We start from the raw sequence: 12219 nt of genomic DNA, 5'->3' as shown, positions 1-12219 counted from the left end.
CAAGTGACCACTTATGTTCAGTTTCAAGAGGACGTTGCAATTTTTGTAGTCGAATATATTTATACCACTTAGATGCTTCTTTTTTGTGACTAGACATTGATAGACAAAGCGACATTATGTCAGGAGTATCTGTGATCAGAGGTTTGTTTTTGAGCTGTGTTGACAGGGCGTGTTTCAGTTGTAGCCAATGATAGTGCTGAGTTTTTGGCAAACCAGTGACAATACATAACTGATCAAAGGTCTTCCATTCATTGCCATTGTATAACTGATTTATCTGGTACACCCCAGCTATTTGCCACGCTTTCCAATCGATGTGATTTATTACGCCAAATGGGTGCATATATTGTGTCCAGCCAGGGAATAGTGAGCATTGATTCCAGCTGCTTGAAGACTTGGATCATGGATAATAGTAAGTGATCCCGGATGTCAGGGGATGCAGGCGGTACCATGAAGGGAAGTAGCTGTAGACTATATGGAAAATATCTAGCCTTTTCAAAAGCAAGCCAGGAGGTGTTTTGATCAATAATAGTATCAGAAAGCATCCATCGGACACCCTGACGAGACAAAAAAGCACAATGGTAGTCTAATAGATCAGGAAAATTCACTCCTCCATATTTTTTGCATTGTTTTAATTTGTGTAAAGCAATCCTGGGAGTGTTGTTGTCCCATAAGTATTTAGCTAATATGGATTCCAAACGTTTATAAACGGAAAGATGTAGAAGGGCGGGCAGCATACTCAATGTATATAGTATTTTAGGCATTAGCACCATCTTAATAGATTCTAGCCTCCCCCACCACGAAAAGTTCAAGGGATGCCATTTGTTGATTTGATCTTTGATGATCTTCAAAAGGTGAGACGAACAATTCTCTAAGGTGGAGTCCAGCGTCTTACCAAAAAGAATGCCTAAGTATTTCAACGAGGTGTCAGCCCATCAGAAGCCATACTGGTTGAGCCTGCATTACTGAACTTGGGAGTTCAAAGGCATAAGCTCCGTTTTGCTGTTATTAAGTTTATATCCCGAAACTGCAGCATAGTCATCAATGAGTGAGAGCAGAGTAGGAATGGAATCAGGCGTGAGGTACAGGAGGACATCATCCGCATATGCAGAGAACTTCACTTCAGAATCACCACAACAAACCCCATGGATATTGTCGTTGACATGGATGGAATGCAGGAAGGGCTCCAATGCTAAGTTGAAGAGTAGTGGTGAAAGTGGGCATCCTTGTCTCGTGCCTCTAGTGGGTTTGAATTGAGAAGAGGTGAGACCGTTGATCCGTACATTAGTCGTGGGAGCCAAATAAAGCACTTTGATCATTTGTATGGTCGAATCATAAAATCCAAACCATTTTAGAGCCATAAAGAGATAGTCCCATTCCACTCTATCAAACGCCTTTTCTGCATCTAGGGCTAAGGCAAGTAAAGGAGACTTATGAAGGTTAGCATGATGGATTACATTTGCAAACATTCGTGAATTATCACTCGAGAGTCTATTCATCATGAAGCCATTTTGATCAGGTCCAATCAATTTAGGAAGTAGGCTCTGCAAACGAGTTGCTAGTATTTTCGCATATATTTTTGCATCTACATTGATCAAGGCCAATGGGCGATAATTGGAGACCTGAAGATGATCCTTGCCAGGCTTAGGTAACACGATTATGCTTGCTTCGGTGAACGTGCCTCTTACATCACCTGATCGTATAAAGTAGTCATACAGTTTGACTAAGTGAGGCGATAACACCTCTTGGAAAGTTGAGTAAAATTCAGAAGTGAAGCCATCCAGCCCTGGAGCTTTCCTTTTCACCATGTGGTGCAATACTGAGCAAATGTCGGACTCAGAGATGTTTGATGATAAGATGATGTTATCTTCTGGCGTGAGCGTAGGATGCTGAGTATCAGTTAATATCTTAGAGGGATCTGGATTAGAGATTTCCGAAGAGTATAAATTTTCATAAAATTGACTAAACGTTTGCGATATTAGGTTAGGGTCAGCCGTAAGACTTCCATCAGCCATATTGATGGCAGAAATATTTAATCTTTCTTCCTGTATCTTTAAGTAGCGAGCCAGAGCACTTCCAGCTTTGTTAGAGTCACAGTAATAATTCGCTTTTTGCATAAATATGGCATTCCCTGCCCTTTTGCTGAGTAATAGATTATAGCTCAATCTCTCTTGACGTAAGAGCTTCAAAGTGAGCATATCAGCAGGATTAGCTTGATGGCGTCTTTCCAGATCTTTGATAGCCATTTCATGCCCAGAAAGTTGTTTGGTTAGCAGTTTGGATTGACGAGCCTGGTATGAAATGATAGTTCCTCTGAGAGTGGCTTTAAGTGCATCCCACAAAATTGGCCAATCAACATCTTCAGAGGAATTAAATTCGAAGTACTCAGCTATCGCTGTTTTGATAAGCTTCACGAACTCTACATCTTGGAGCAGGGCATTATTGAACCGCCAAACTGTACCCTTTTTTGATAATGTGGTACCTTCAAAGGAAAGTTCAATGGCTGCATGATCCGACACCGAGATTTCGTTAATGGTAGAGTGAGAGACACTGTTCAAGAGGTTATTGCTGATCAAGAAAAAGTCAATCCTCGAATAGGAGTTGTGTGGCGCCGAATAAAAGATATATTGTTTATCATCTCCGTTCATGAGCCGCCAGACATCAACAAGTTTCAATTGCATAATCAGATTATGAAGGCATTGCCAAGACCTAGTAGGTTTGTGGCTAACCGCCGATTTTCTGTCAACCATCGGGTCAAGTGTTAAATTAAAGTCACCTGTTAATATATGAGATTGAGATTTATCTTCTAGTATAGAAGCCAAGAGGCAGTCGAAAAATTCAGGCTTGTCCTGATTGGGAGCATATATATTTATCAATGTCAGCTCTTTCTGATGAATGAGAAGTTTAGCGAATATCTAACGCCCTTCAGTATCAGTGGAATGCGATAATAGTTTGATGTGATCACATTTTCTAATCAGCACGGCCGTGCCATTTTTTTTTTGAGAAGCAGGTGAGGCAATAACAGGCAATGACTGGAGATTTTTTAGAGACGTAATCTAAGATCTTTTTTCATTTAATGGGATTATTAAACCCTTTGACATTTAAGGATATGATTTTTACCATTTAGCAGGAGAAAAATGAATATCAAAGGAGATGAATAACCTGGTGATAATAACACCTTGTATATAGTGTGGCATATAGTGACACATACATCGGTTGGAAAACAATACAGTGTTCAAAAGCACGCACAAACTGTAATGTCCTAAAAAGGACATTGTACAGTGAACCCCTACGGGTAGAGAGAGCATAAGGGAAACACAGTCAGTACACCGACAAGGTAAGTAGGATATCCTCATGTATCAAAACCTTGAAGCCCTGTGCGGGTAATGTGTTAACTCAAATAAGTGAAATAGTAACATTAATAAAGATTTTAAATCAGCTGAAGTGATAACATTGTAAAAATCAACAGAATTACTGTGCTTCAATAATAAAATAACAGCACGTAGATAATAACTAGTAGCACGTAAATACCTACATGGTATAGCACAGTGTTTTTCAACCTTTTTTGGGCAAAGGCACACTTGTTTCATGAAAAAAATCACGAGGCACACCACCATTAGAAAATGTTAAAAAATTTAACTCTCTGCCTATATTGACTATATATAAAGTAATTCTCTTGAATAGGAATCAAATAAACACAAAGAAAGTATTTTATAATTACTTTATTACGAAATAAAAATTATAAAATACTTTATTCAGTGCGAAACCTGGGCCTGTTTGGCTGAACACAAAGCTGATATTCTGGCTGGAATCGAAGAAAGACACACACGTAGCTCTTCGTCAACAGCTCTCAGTCTCTCTCTGTATTTGGTTTTTATAGCATACAAAAATAGACAAATATACCCTCCATCCTTTTTATTAAACCACAATAGCAGTTTTTAGCGCAGGGAGCTGCGCTGAATGCCCAGCGCTGCTCTTGACGCTCATAGGCTCCCTGCGCTAAAAACCACTATTGCGGTTTAGTAAAAGGTGACCATATTGTAAAATATAGACAGCAGATATAAATTCAGAACTGTGCATAGTAAGTGAAGGGAAGTTTTCATCTCTGGGAATTTACCCAGTTAACTATTAAGTTATTTGGGCAAATTCCTTTGAAAACTGTGGTAATACTGCCTCCACTTTGCTAAATTTCAAATAAAATCATTTTTCATACCTTGTCTGGTGATTTCTGGTTGCACTTTCTTCTTCTGACTGTGCATCCAATCTTTCTTCCCTTCTATCAGCCTGTATGTTTTCTCTCCTCCACACCTCATTCCCTCCCCCAACTTTTTCTTCCTCTCTCCCTGACCTTTCTTTATTTTTTTCTGTTTCTCTTCTTTCCTTCTGTTTCCCTGCCTGCCCCCTTTCTTTCTTTCTCCCTGCCGTTCCCCAAGCCACTGCCACTGCCGCTGCCATCGGGGAACAGGACCCACCAATGGATAACAGGCCCCAAAGCCGACGCCGACGCATGCTCTCCCTGACGTCAATTCTACAATCGGAGAGGAAGTTCCGCCCAGCCAGGCAGCGATTGGCTGGCCCGAACTTCCTCTCCGACTGCAGAACTGACGTCATGGAGAAGAAGACTTATCGTCTCGATAGATTAGATCGCCAAGACAAAGTGAGTCCTGGGTGATCGACTCACTTTGCCTTGGCGAGCTACTGGCGCCCCTGCCTCGGGCCCCCTGTCAGCTCCGGGCCCGGCGGCCCTGCGGCACACCAGGCAACATCTCGCGGCACACTAGTGTGCCGCGGAACAGCGGTTGAAAAACACTGGTATAGCACTATAACAGTAAGAGGATGTCAGCCAAAGAGAGCAACCAGGTAAGAAGACCAAGAGAGACCCCCCATGGACAGTTTAACGAAGGAAAGTTGAAATAAAGTGTCAGCGGCATGATCAAGTTCAGCATGTCAGCACTTATGCATAAAGCAGTTAGCTATAACTTGGCTTACAATGGTCTTATTAGATGAAGTAACGCACATTCGCATGTAACCCACATCATATGGTAAAGAGTATCCAAATAAAGTGCTTATATGCGAAAAATAAATAAAGCGCATGGTGCAAATAGACATAATACCAAGGTTTGCAAAAGAAGGGCAGGAGACATACCTAAATAGTTGATTTTGAAGCAGGGGAATAATATTACAGATCACAACAGCCATTTAATAAGAACAGGAAGTAAGTGAATCAGAGCATGGAATTAATGATGCAGAAGCACATTTAAGGTATGAGAAAATTACAGTACATCAGATGGACAGAGTAATATGATTATAATGAGAAATGAATCGTTAGGAAGAAGGACAGAAAAGTTGCCTAAGGTGCCAATTCATAAAGGGAATTAGACATTGAAATAACATTGCATATAAGGAAGAGGGAGCAAAATTCATAAGGGGGAAGAAGGATTCGTAGCAGCATATCAGGCAAGCTAAAGTTAATAAAGAATAGCACAAAACTATAGACGTACAGAAGACAAGACAAGTTGAAATGATTAATAAGGGCTTTGAAATCTATTATTAAAAGCAGCACGCCGAACAGGGAAGGAGCGAGAAATTCATAAACAATTCATAAGAGATAGAGGAGGCATCGGAGCGACATATTCAGACATTACAAAATTAAAATTGGTAGTAAAATAGCAGCAGATGTGGGGTCAACTAAGCATAAAAAGGTGACTATTTCATGGAAAGAGAGTCATTTGCGCAAACCAGTGAAAGCAATGCAAGCAGGGATTGAGCAACGATAGTTCATGAGAATCGGGGCGATTACAACAACATACACAAAACCCAGCAAATAGGTGAATCAATAAAACGACGATAAAGGACAGAAACATATTAAAGGAAGAATTGTAAAATGATATGACATACAAAAGCGACAAAGGAGACAAGACAAATATGCAGCATAAAGAGAAAGAGAAAGTGCAGCGGGTCGCTGAGAATTGAGGGACTATAATGTTAGTAATAAGTAATAAATCTGTCTAATTCATAAGCTCGAACATATATGGTGCAGCATAAAAAACCAATCAGCAAAGACTAAAGCAATTAATACTATTGTTCAGCGACAGGAAATAATTCATATAGCCTGTGCATAACCCAGGAAAAGTCACAAATTATTAAAATTTCTGTTGGAGCAGTAAAGTGTTCAACAAGTAGACAATTAAACTAATGTATATGAAAGGTCCAGACAAAAATTCATAAAGTTAAAAGGAAGGAGAGAAGGCAGGAATGGGCGAATGCAAACATGTGTTAGTGAAGTTCCCGCCAAGCCTGGATCTGGAGGTTGAAGAAGCAGCTTCCATGTGGTGACAAGAATATGGCCGCCATGCCGTTTGCAGTATTCATAAACAAAATGTAAGGGCTCTGATGGTCTTCATAAGGCAGTGAAACGCTTTAAACTCTGTCTATGGTGGTTGGCTGAAGATCCTCAAGGAAATCCGATAGAAGCTGGGAGTCTGTGAAGTTTTTGATTTGATTGTTAATTGTAACTCGCATCGTGGCAGGGAAAAGCATGCCGAATTGCGCTTTGAGCTCTCTGAGCTTCGGTCGATATGAGAGCAGTTGTTTCCTCCTAAGCGCTGCGTTCTTAGTAAGATCCGGAACAAAGAGTATGGTATGAGTGTCCAATTTGATGGGCGACTTCAGCTTCGCTCGCTGCATGACCTCTGATAGCTGCGTGTAGCGTAGGAACCGAACAGTAATAGCCCTGGGATACCTGGCATTCGCTGGTCTAAACGACGGCACTCTGTGGGCTCTTTCCAACTCGAACTCTCTCGTAAATTGTAGGTTGAGGATGTCAGGAATTAATTTTTCCATAAAGGATAATATATCGGCTCCCTCTTTTCCCTCAGGTACCCCAAGGACATGCAGGTTGTTCCGGCGCGAGCGAAGCTGAAGGTACTCCAGGTCTTTTTCCTGCTGAGGAACTTTTTTCAGCTGACCCTGCATGCTTTTAATGGTAGCCTGTGCAGAGGATTGAGCGGTTTCGACTACATCCAGTCTGGTAGATAATTGCACTATGTCTGTCTTCAGCGATGTTAAGTCTTGTTTAATTTCCGAAGTGTCTTCTTTGGTCTCGTTGACTACCTCCCTCATAGCCCGCAGCTCAGCTAATAGTGCCTGAGTGGATTCCGGCTCGGATTTGTCGTCCGCTGCTTTTTGTGGAGAGGTAGGCTCGGGCTTGTGGCGTTTGCCTACCTTAGACGAAGCCATCAGATATAAGGAAGACAGAGGGCTGATTTTTTTGATATTCCTTTGAGGATATCACCGATTATTTATTGATTATTTAGTCTTCAATGCCGGAGCTCACTGACTACGCCGCCATTCCTTATCGCGCCCTCTAGCGCCCCATCATGTTTGTTATTGTAAATTGTCTTCTATGTACACACCCTCTTCTTACTCATAAGTATTACTTTTTATAAGCATTTCTCCTATTCTTATTTTATCATTTTATTGTAAACCGGCTAGATACTAGTTGATGGTCGGTATATTAAAAATTAATAAACCTGAAACTTAATAAACTTGAAACACCAGCCTTCAAAGCTTCAATGGTAGTAGCTATTGTCCCTTTGTGCATCTTTGAACAATGTTCATCGATATTTGTTTGTGTGGTACACTGATTAAATTATCTGAGATGGAGAGTATGTTGTATTTGGTTATCTCATCAGAAATCCTTCTGAAGTGAGACATGGTGGACCTAATAAGCATGCCCTGCAGATAAGCTGGAGATATTCCCTATTGTTTTAGAACCACCCCATTTCAAACTTACCATTCCTAATGAAACTGACTGAAAAACTAGTTTTTGAACAGCTTTCAGAATTCATTGAATCCTCTAACGCGTTACATCCCAACCAAACAGGCTTTCGAAAACATCATAGCACTGAATACTCTATGATCGGTCTCATCACAAATATTCACTACTTTCTTGACCATCATAAATCTGTAGCACTCTTTTCTCTAGACCAGGGGTGTCAAAGTCGATCCTCGAGGGCCGCAATCCAGTCGGGTTTTCAGGATTTCCCCACTGAATCTGTATAAGATCTATGTGCATGCACTGCTTTCAATGCATATTCATTGGGGAAATCCTGAAAACCCGACTGGATTGCGGCCCTCGAGGACCGACTTCGACACCTGTGCTCTAGACCTATCTGCAGTTTCGATACCGTAGATCATGAAATTCTTCTCAATCGTCTGCAATCATTAGGGATAGAAGGTCAAGTCTTACAATAGTTAACATCTTTTCTGTCAGATCGTATCTCGCGAGTCAAATTCAATGATTCCTATTCTCAAAACTTCTCTTTATCTTCTGGAGTTCCACAAGGATCAATATTATCTCCTCTTCTATTTAACATTTTTCTATCCCCGCTTATCACCATGTTACAGTCACTAGGATTTACAACCTTTTCATACGCTGATGACATTCAGCTCATGCACCCTTTCAACCCAGAAAACGCAGAAGAAATAAAAATTATCAATGATAAATTAGAAAAAATGAAAAACTGGTTAAACAATAACAAACTGGCCTTGAACATCCAAAAAACAAAAACTATGCTTTTCACTTGGAAGGGAGATATATTTCAAAACATACCATTCACACTTGATAACACTCCTATAGAATCGGTATCTAAGCTGAAAATCCTCGGTGTAATAATAGATGTAGATCTATCATTTCATGACCATATCAGCGAAATAGTTAAATCATGCTTTTACAGATTACGGCTCTTACGTTCAATTTCTACTTTCTTAGATGCTAAATCACTCAATATTTTAGTTCACTCTCTTATCATCTCTAAATTGGACTACTGTAATTCTCTCCTAATCAACATAACTCAAAAAGAAAATAGACGTCTCCAAATCATCCAAAATACATCAGTCAAATTAATTCACAATGCAAAGAAATTTGACCATGTTACCCCTTTATTAATCAAATCACATTGGCTTCCCATAACTCATCGAATTACCTTTAAAATTTTATTTTTGGTTTACAAAACATTGAGCTTCAACGAACCCCAATATATTGCAAAAATGATTGTCCCATACAAATCCTCTCGTTCTTTAAGATCTTCTTCATTACAATTGCTCTCAATCCCTTCACTAAGAATCATAGGCACAAGACGAAACGATATGTTTTCTGTGAAAGCCCCTACATTGTGGAACTCCCTTCCTAATTATATTAAAAACGAAACAGACCTCGTCACGTTTAAGAAAATTTTAAAAACATATCTATTTCAAGACGCATTCGATTCATAATTCATAACATTTTAGGTTTTCACATTCTTCTTATATCATCTTAACCCATTACTACCTAATGTGCTCTCCTTTTGATGTAAATTTCTAACATAAAACAAAATTGTAACTTTTCCCCTTCCTTCCCACCCCTTCCTGTTTGTCCAACATTATCTGTCTTTTAATTGACTTTTGTAAACTAAATGTATTACCACATTCTGATGGTTTTTATACTGTACATCGCTTAGATATTGTTATAAGCGATTCATCAAATAAAGATTAAACTTGAAACTTGAGAAGTGTGGCTTGTAAATATTTTATGAGAAGCTATATAAAGAATTTTTTTTAAGTGTATTGAAACCTCTGGTAGAAGGAATTAAGAGATTAAGGGTAGATTCAGAACAATAAAGTTAATACTCTTAATAGTCTGTCATCTAAAATCTCATCCCCATGATAGGCATATTTTTAAAGATGAGTTTTAGAAGTGTAGAACCATTGATATGCTAAACCAGTGTTTCTCAACCTTTTCAAGCCAAGTACTCCCTAAGCCTAACAAATACCAATCGAGTACCTCCGCCCAAGCTCTGCCCCAGACCCACCCAAACTCTGCTCCAGACCTACCCAAACTCCGCCCCTGACTCCACCCCCATAATAATAGTACTAATTGTAATGCAATTTCTTCCATCCATTTTTCATATACATACAATATAATCTTATTAATGCATAATGGTAACCACAAAATTATTTTTTAAAAACCCACAAAACACACTATATTCAGAGAAAATGTTAATTATCATTTATATTTGGGGAGTTTTCAAAGAGGTCAAGCAGGTGACTTTAAAATATGCAATGTCACCTCAGTAACAACTATAGAAAAATAGACAAATATAGTGCAAAATATAGAAAGCAGATTATAAATTCTCAAAACTGACACATTTTGATCACTAAATTGAAAATAAAATCATTTTTCCTACCTTTGTTGTCTGGTGATTTCATGAGTTGTGGTTGCACTTCCTTCTGACTGTGCATCCAATATTTATTTCTTTTTGCCTCCTGCATGCTTCCTTTCTTCCAGACCTCATTCCATTCCCCAACCAACATCTCTCTCTGTCCCTCCATGAGTCCAACTTTTCTTCCTTTCTCATCCCCCCGGTTATTTTTCACCACTGCCCACCAGCCCTATGCCCATTTCTCCTTCTATCACCCCTCTCTAACACCATGCCACATCTCTCCCTCCATCACTATACCCAACATTCCTCCCCCTTGCATACCCTTCCATCTATCCCTATGTTCCCTCTCCCCCACCATATCCAATATTTCTCCCTCTCATCCTTCTATTCCCCATGCATCTCCACCTCACTCCTCTCTCTCTATGCCCAATTTTCCTCTTCCTTTCCCCATGTGCACCATTTCTTTCCTTCTCACTCACACATTCAGGCCCAACAATTGTCCCTTTCTATTCCCTCCCTCCTATGTCCCAAGTTAGTGCTTCCTTCCTCCCTCCCTTGTGTCCCACGTTAATACCCCCTCCCTTCCCTCCCTTCCTTCTGTGTCCTGAGTTCGTGCCCCCTCACTGCCTTCCAGCCTTTGTCCCACTCCCTTCCTCCCTCCCTTGAAGCCAACCTGAAGCCTGCCTGCCCCTCCCCCAGCCCCCCGCTGGAGCTGCTGTCGTTGGGATGCCTCCCTACTGCCATCGGCACACCTGCTGCAAAGCTGACCCGGAGCCAACACGCTCTATCCCTCCCCCAGCAGAAACTCCGGCGCACGAGACTTCTCCCCGACGTAAATTCTGACGTCGGAGAGAAAATCCTTGGCCAGCCAGGCGATTGTCTGGCCTGGGACTTTCTCTCTGACTTCAGAATTGACATCGGGGGAAGTCTCATAAGAATATAAGAATTGCCGCTGCTGGGTCAGACCAGTGGTCCATCGTGCCCAGCAGTCCGCTTCGGCAGCGGCCCTGCTATTGAGTTTCTGCTGGTGGAGGGATGGAGCATGTTGGCTCTGGGCCAGCTTTGCAGGAGGCATACTGACGGTGGCAGGGAGGTATCCTGACAACGGTGGCTTCAGTGTTGGGGGGCGGGGGGTGGGCGCAGGCAAGGATTCCTGGCGAGAGGCAGGGAGAGATCCCTGGCAGTGGCCAGGCTGCGTACCCCCTGGGGTATGTGTACCACAGGTTTAGAAACACTGCGCTCAGCCATAGTAGTTAAGGAATTGATCTTTTCTAACTGCCCCTCCCCCTTTTCTCCTGTAGCAGATATGTTATATGTGGTTTTATATCCCGCCGATTCTAGGTGGGTTACACTATGCAGGATCAATGCAATAAAGTGTGATTGGGCACAAAAGCTAAGCTTTGCACAAAAGCCTATTTTGAGTGCTACCATGCGCACCCACAATTCGTTTAAATCTTGTGGTAATGAAGGCAGATGTAAAGAAGTGCACAGAAGACACAAAGATTGAATGCAGTATTTTTTGGGACTTCAACACACGGTCTGAGGAGGAGTAAAAGGTTAAATCATTCTTCTATGGTCAACATTTAGTAAGGATTTCATTCCTGTTTTTGCTTTTTACTGCAGCGTAGTAGACATCCAGAGTTTGTATCCTGGCTCCTTTTGAAGGAGGATCAGTGAAAAGAACCCCTCCCCCCCAGCAAGGATGAGAAACTGAGGGGGGCGGTGTGCTAGAGCAAAGTAAAGTGCTAGAGACTGTTAAGAAATGTGCAGAATAATATTGTTTATACATGAAATAGCATTTCAGTGTGGACATGCAACTCCCCATATACCAATAAATATTGTTGGCATTGCAGAAATTGGATCAGCACTCAAAACTGCATGTGCATATTATCCACACATGTGCTGGAATGTTGTTCTGGACATAAATAATGTTGATTCTGCAAAACTTGTATGCACAGATTAGCATTCCAGGACGTGTGGATAGTATGCACAAGCAACTCTGGGTGCCTATACAGTTTTT

At 41.0% G+C, this 12219-nt stretch overlaps 1 protein-coding gene across 4 annotated transcripts in view; it reads left to right on the top strand.

Moving 5' to 3' along the window:
• CLCN5 (chloride voltage-gated channel 5) overlaps positions 1 to 12219 on the top strand; it is a 92279-nt gene that overhangs the window by 27750 nt on the left and 52310 nt on the right. The gene's annotated exons all lie outside the window — the stretch shown is intronic.

This window comes from Geotrypetes seraphini, chromosome 5 (assembly GCF_902459505.1).
Source record: "Geotrypetes seraphini chromosome 5, aGeoSer1.1, whole genome shotgun sequence".
Classification (NCBI taxonomy): Eukaryota; Metazoa; Chordata; class Amphibia; order Gymnophiona; family Dermophiidae; genus Geotrypetes; species Geotrypetes seraphini.
This window is presented reverse-complemented; position numbering and strand designations above follow the sequence as displayed.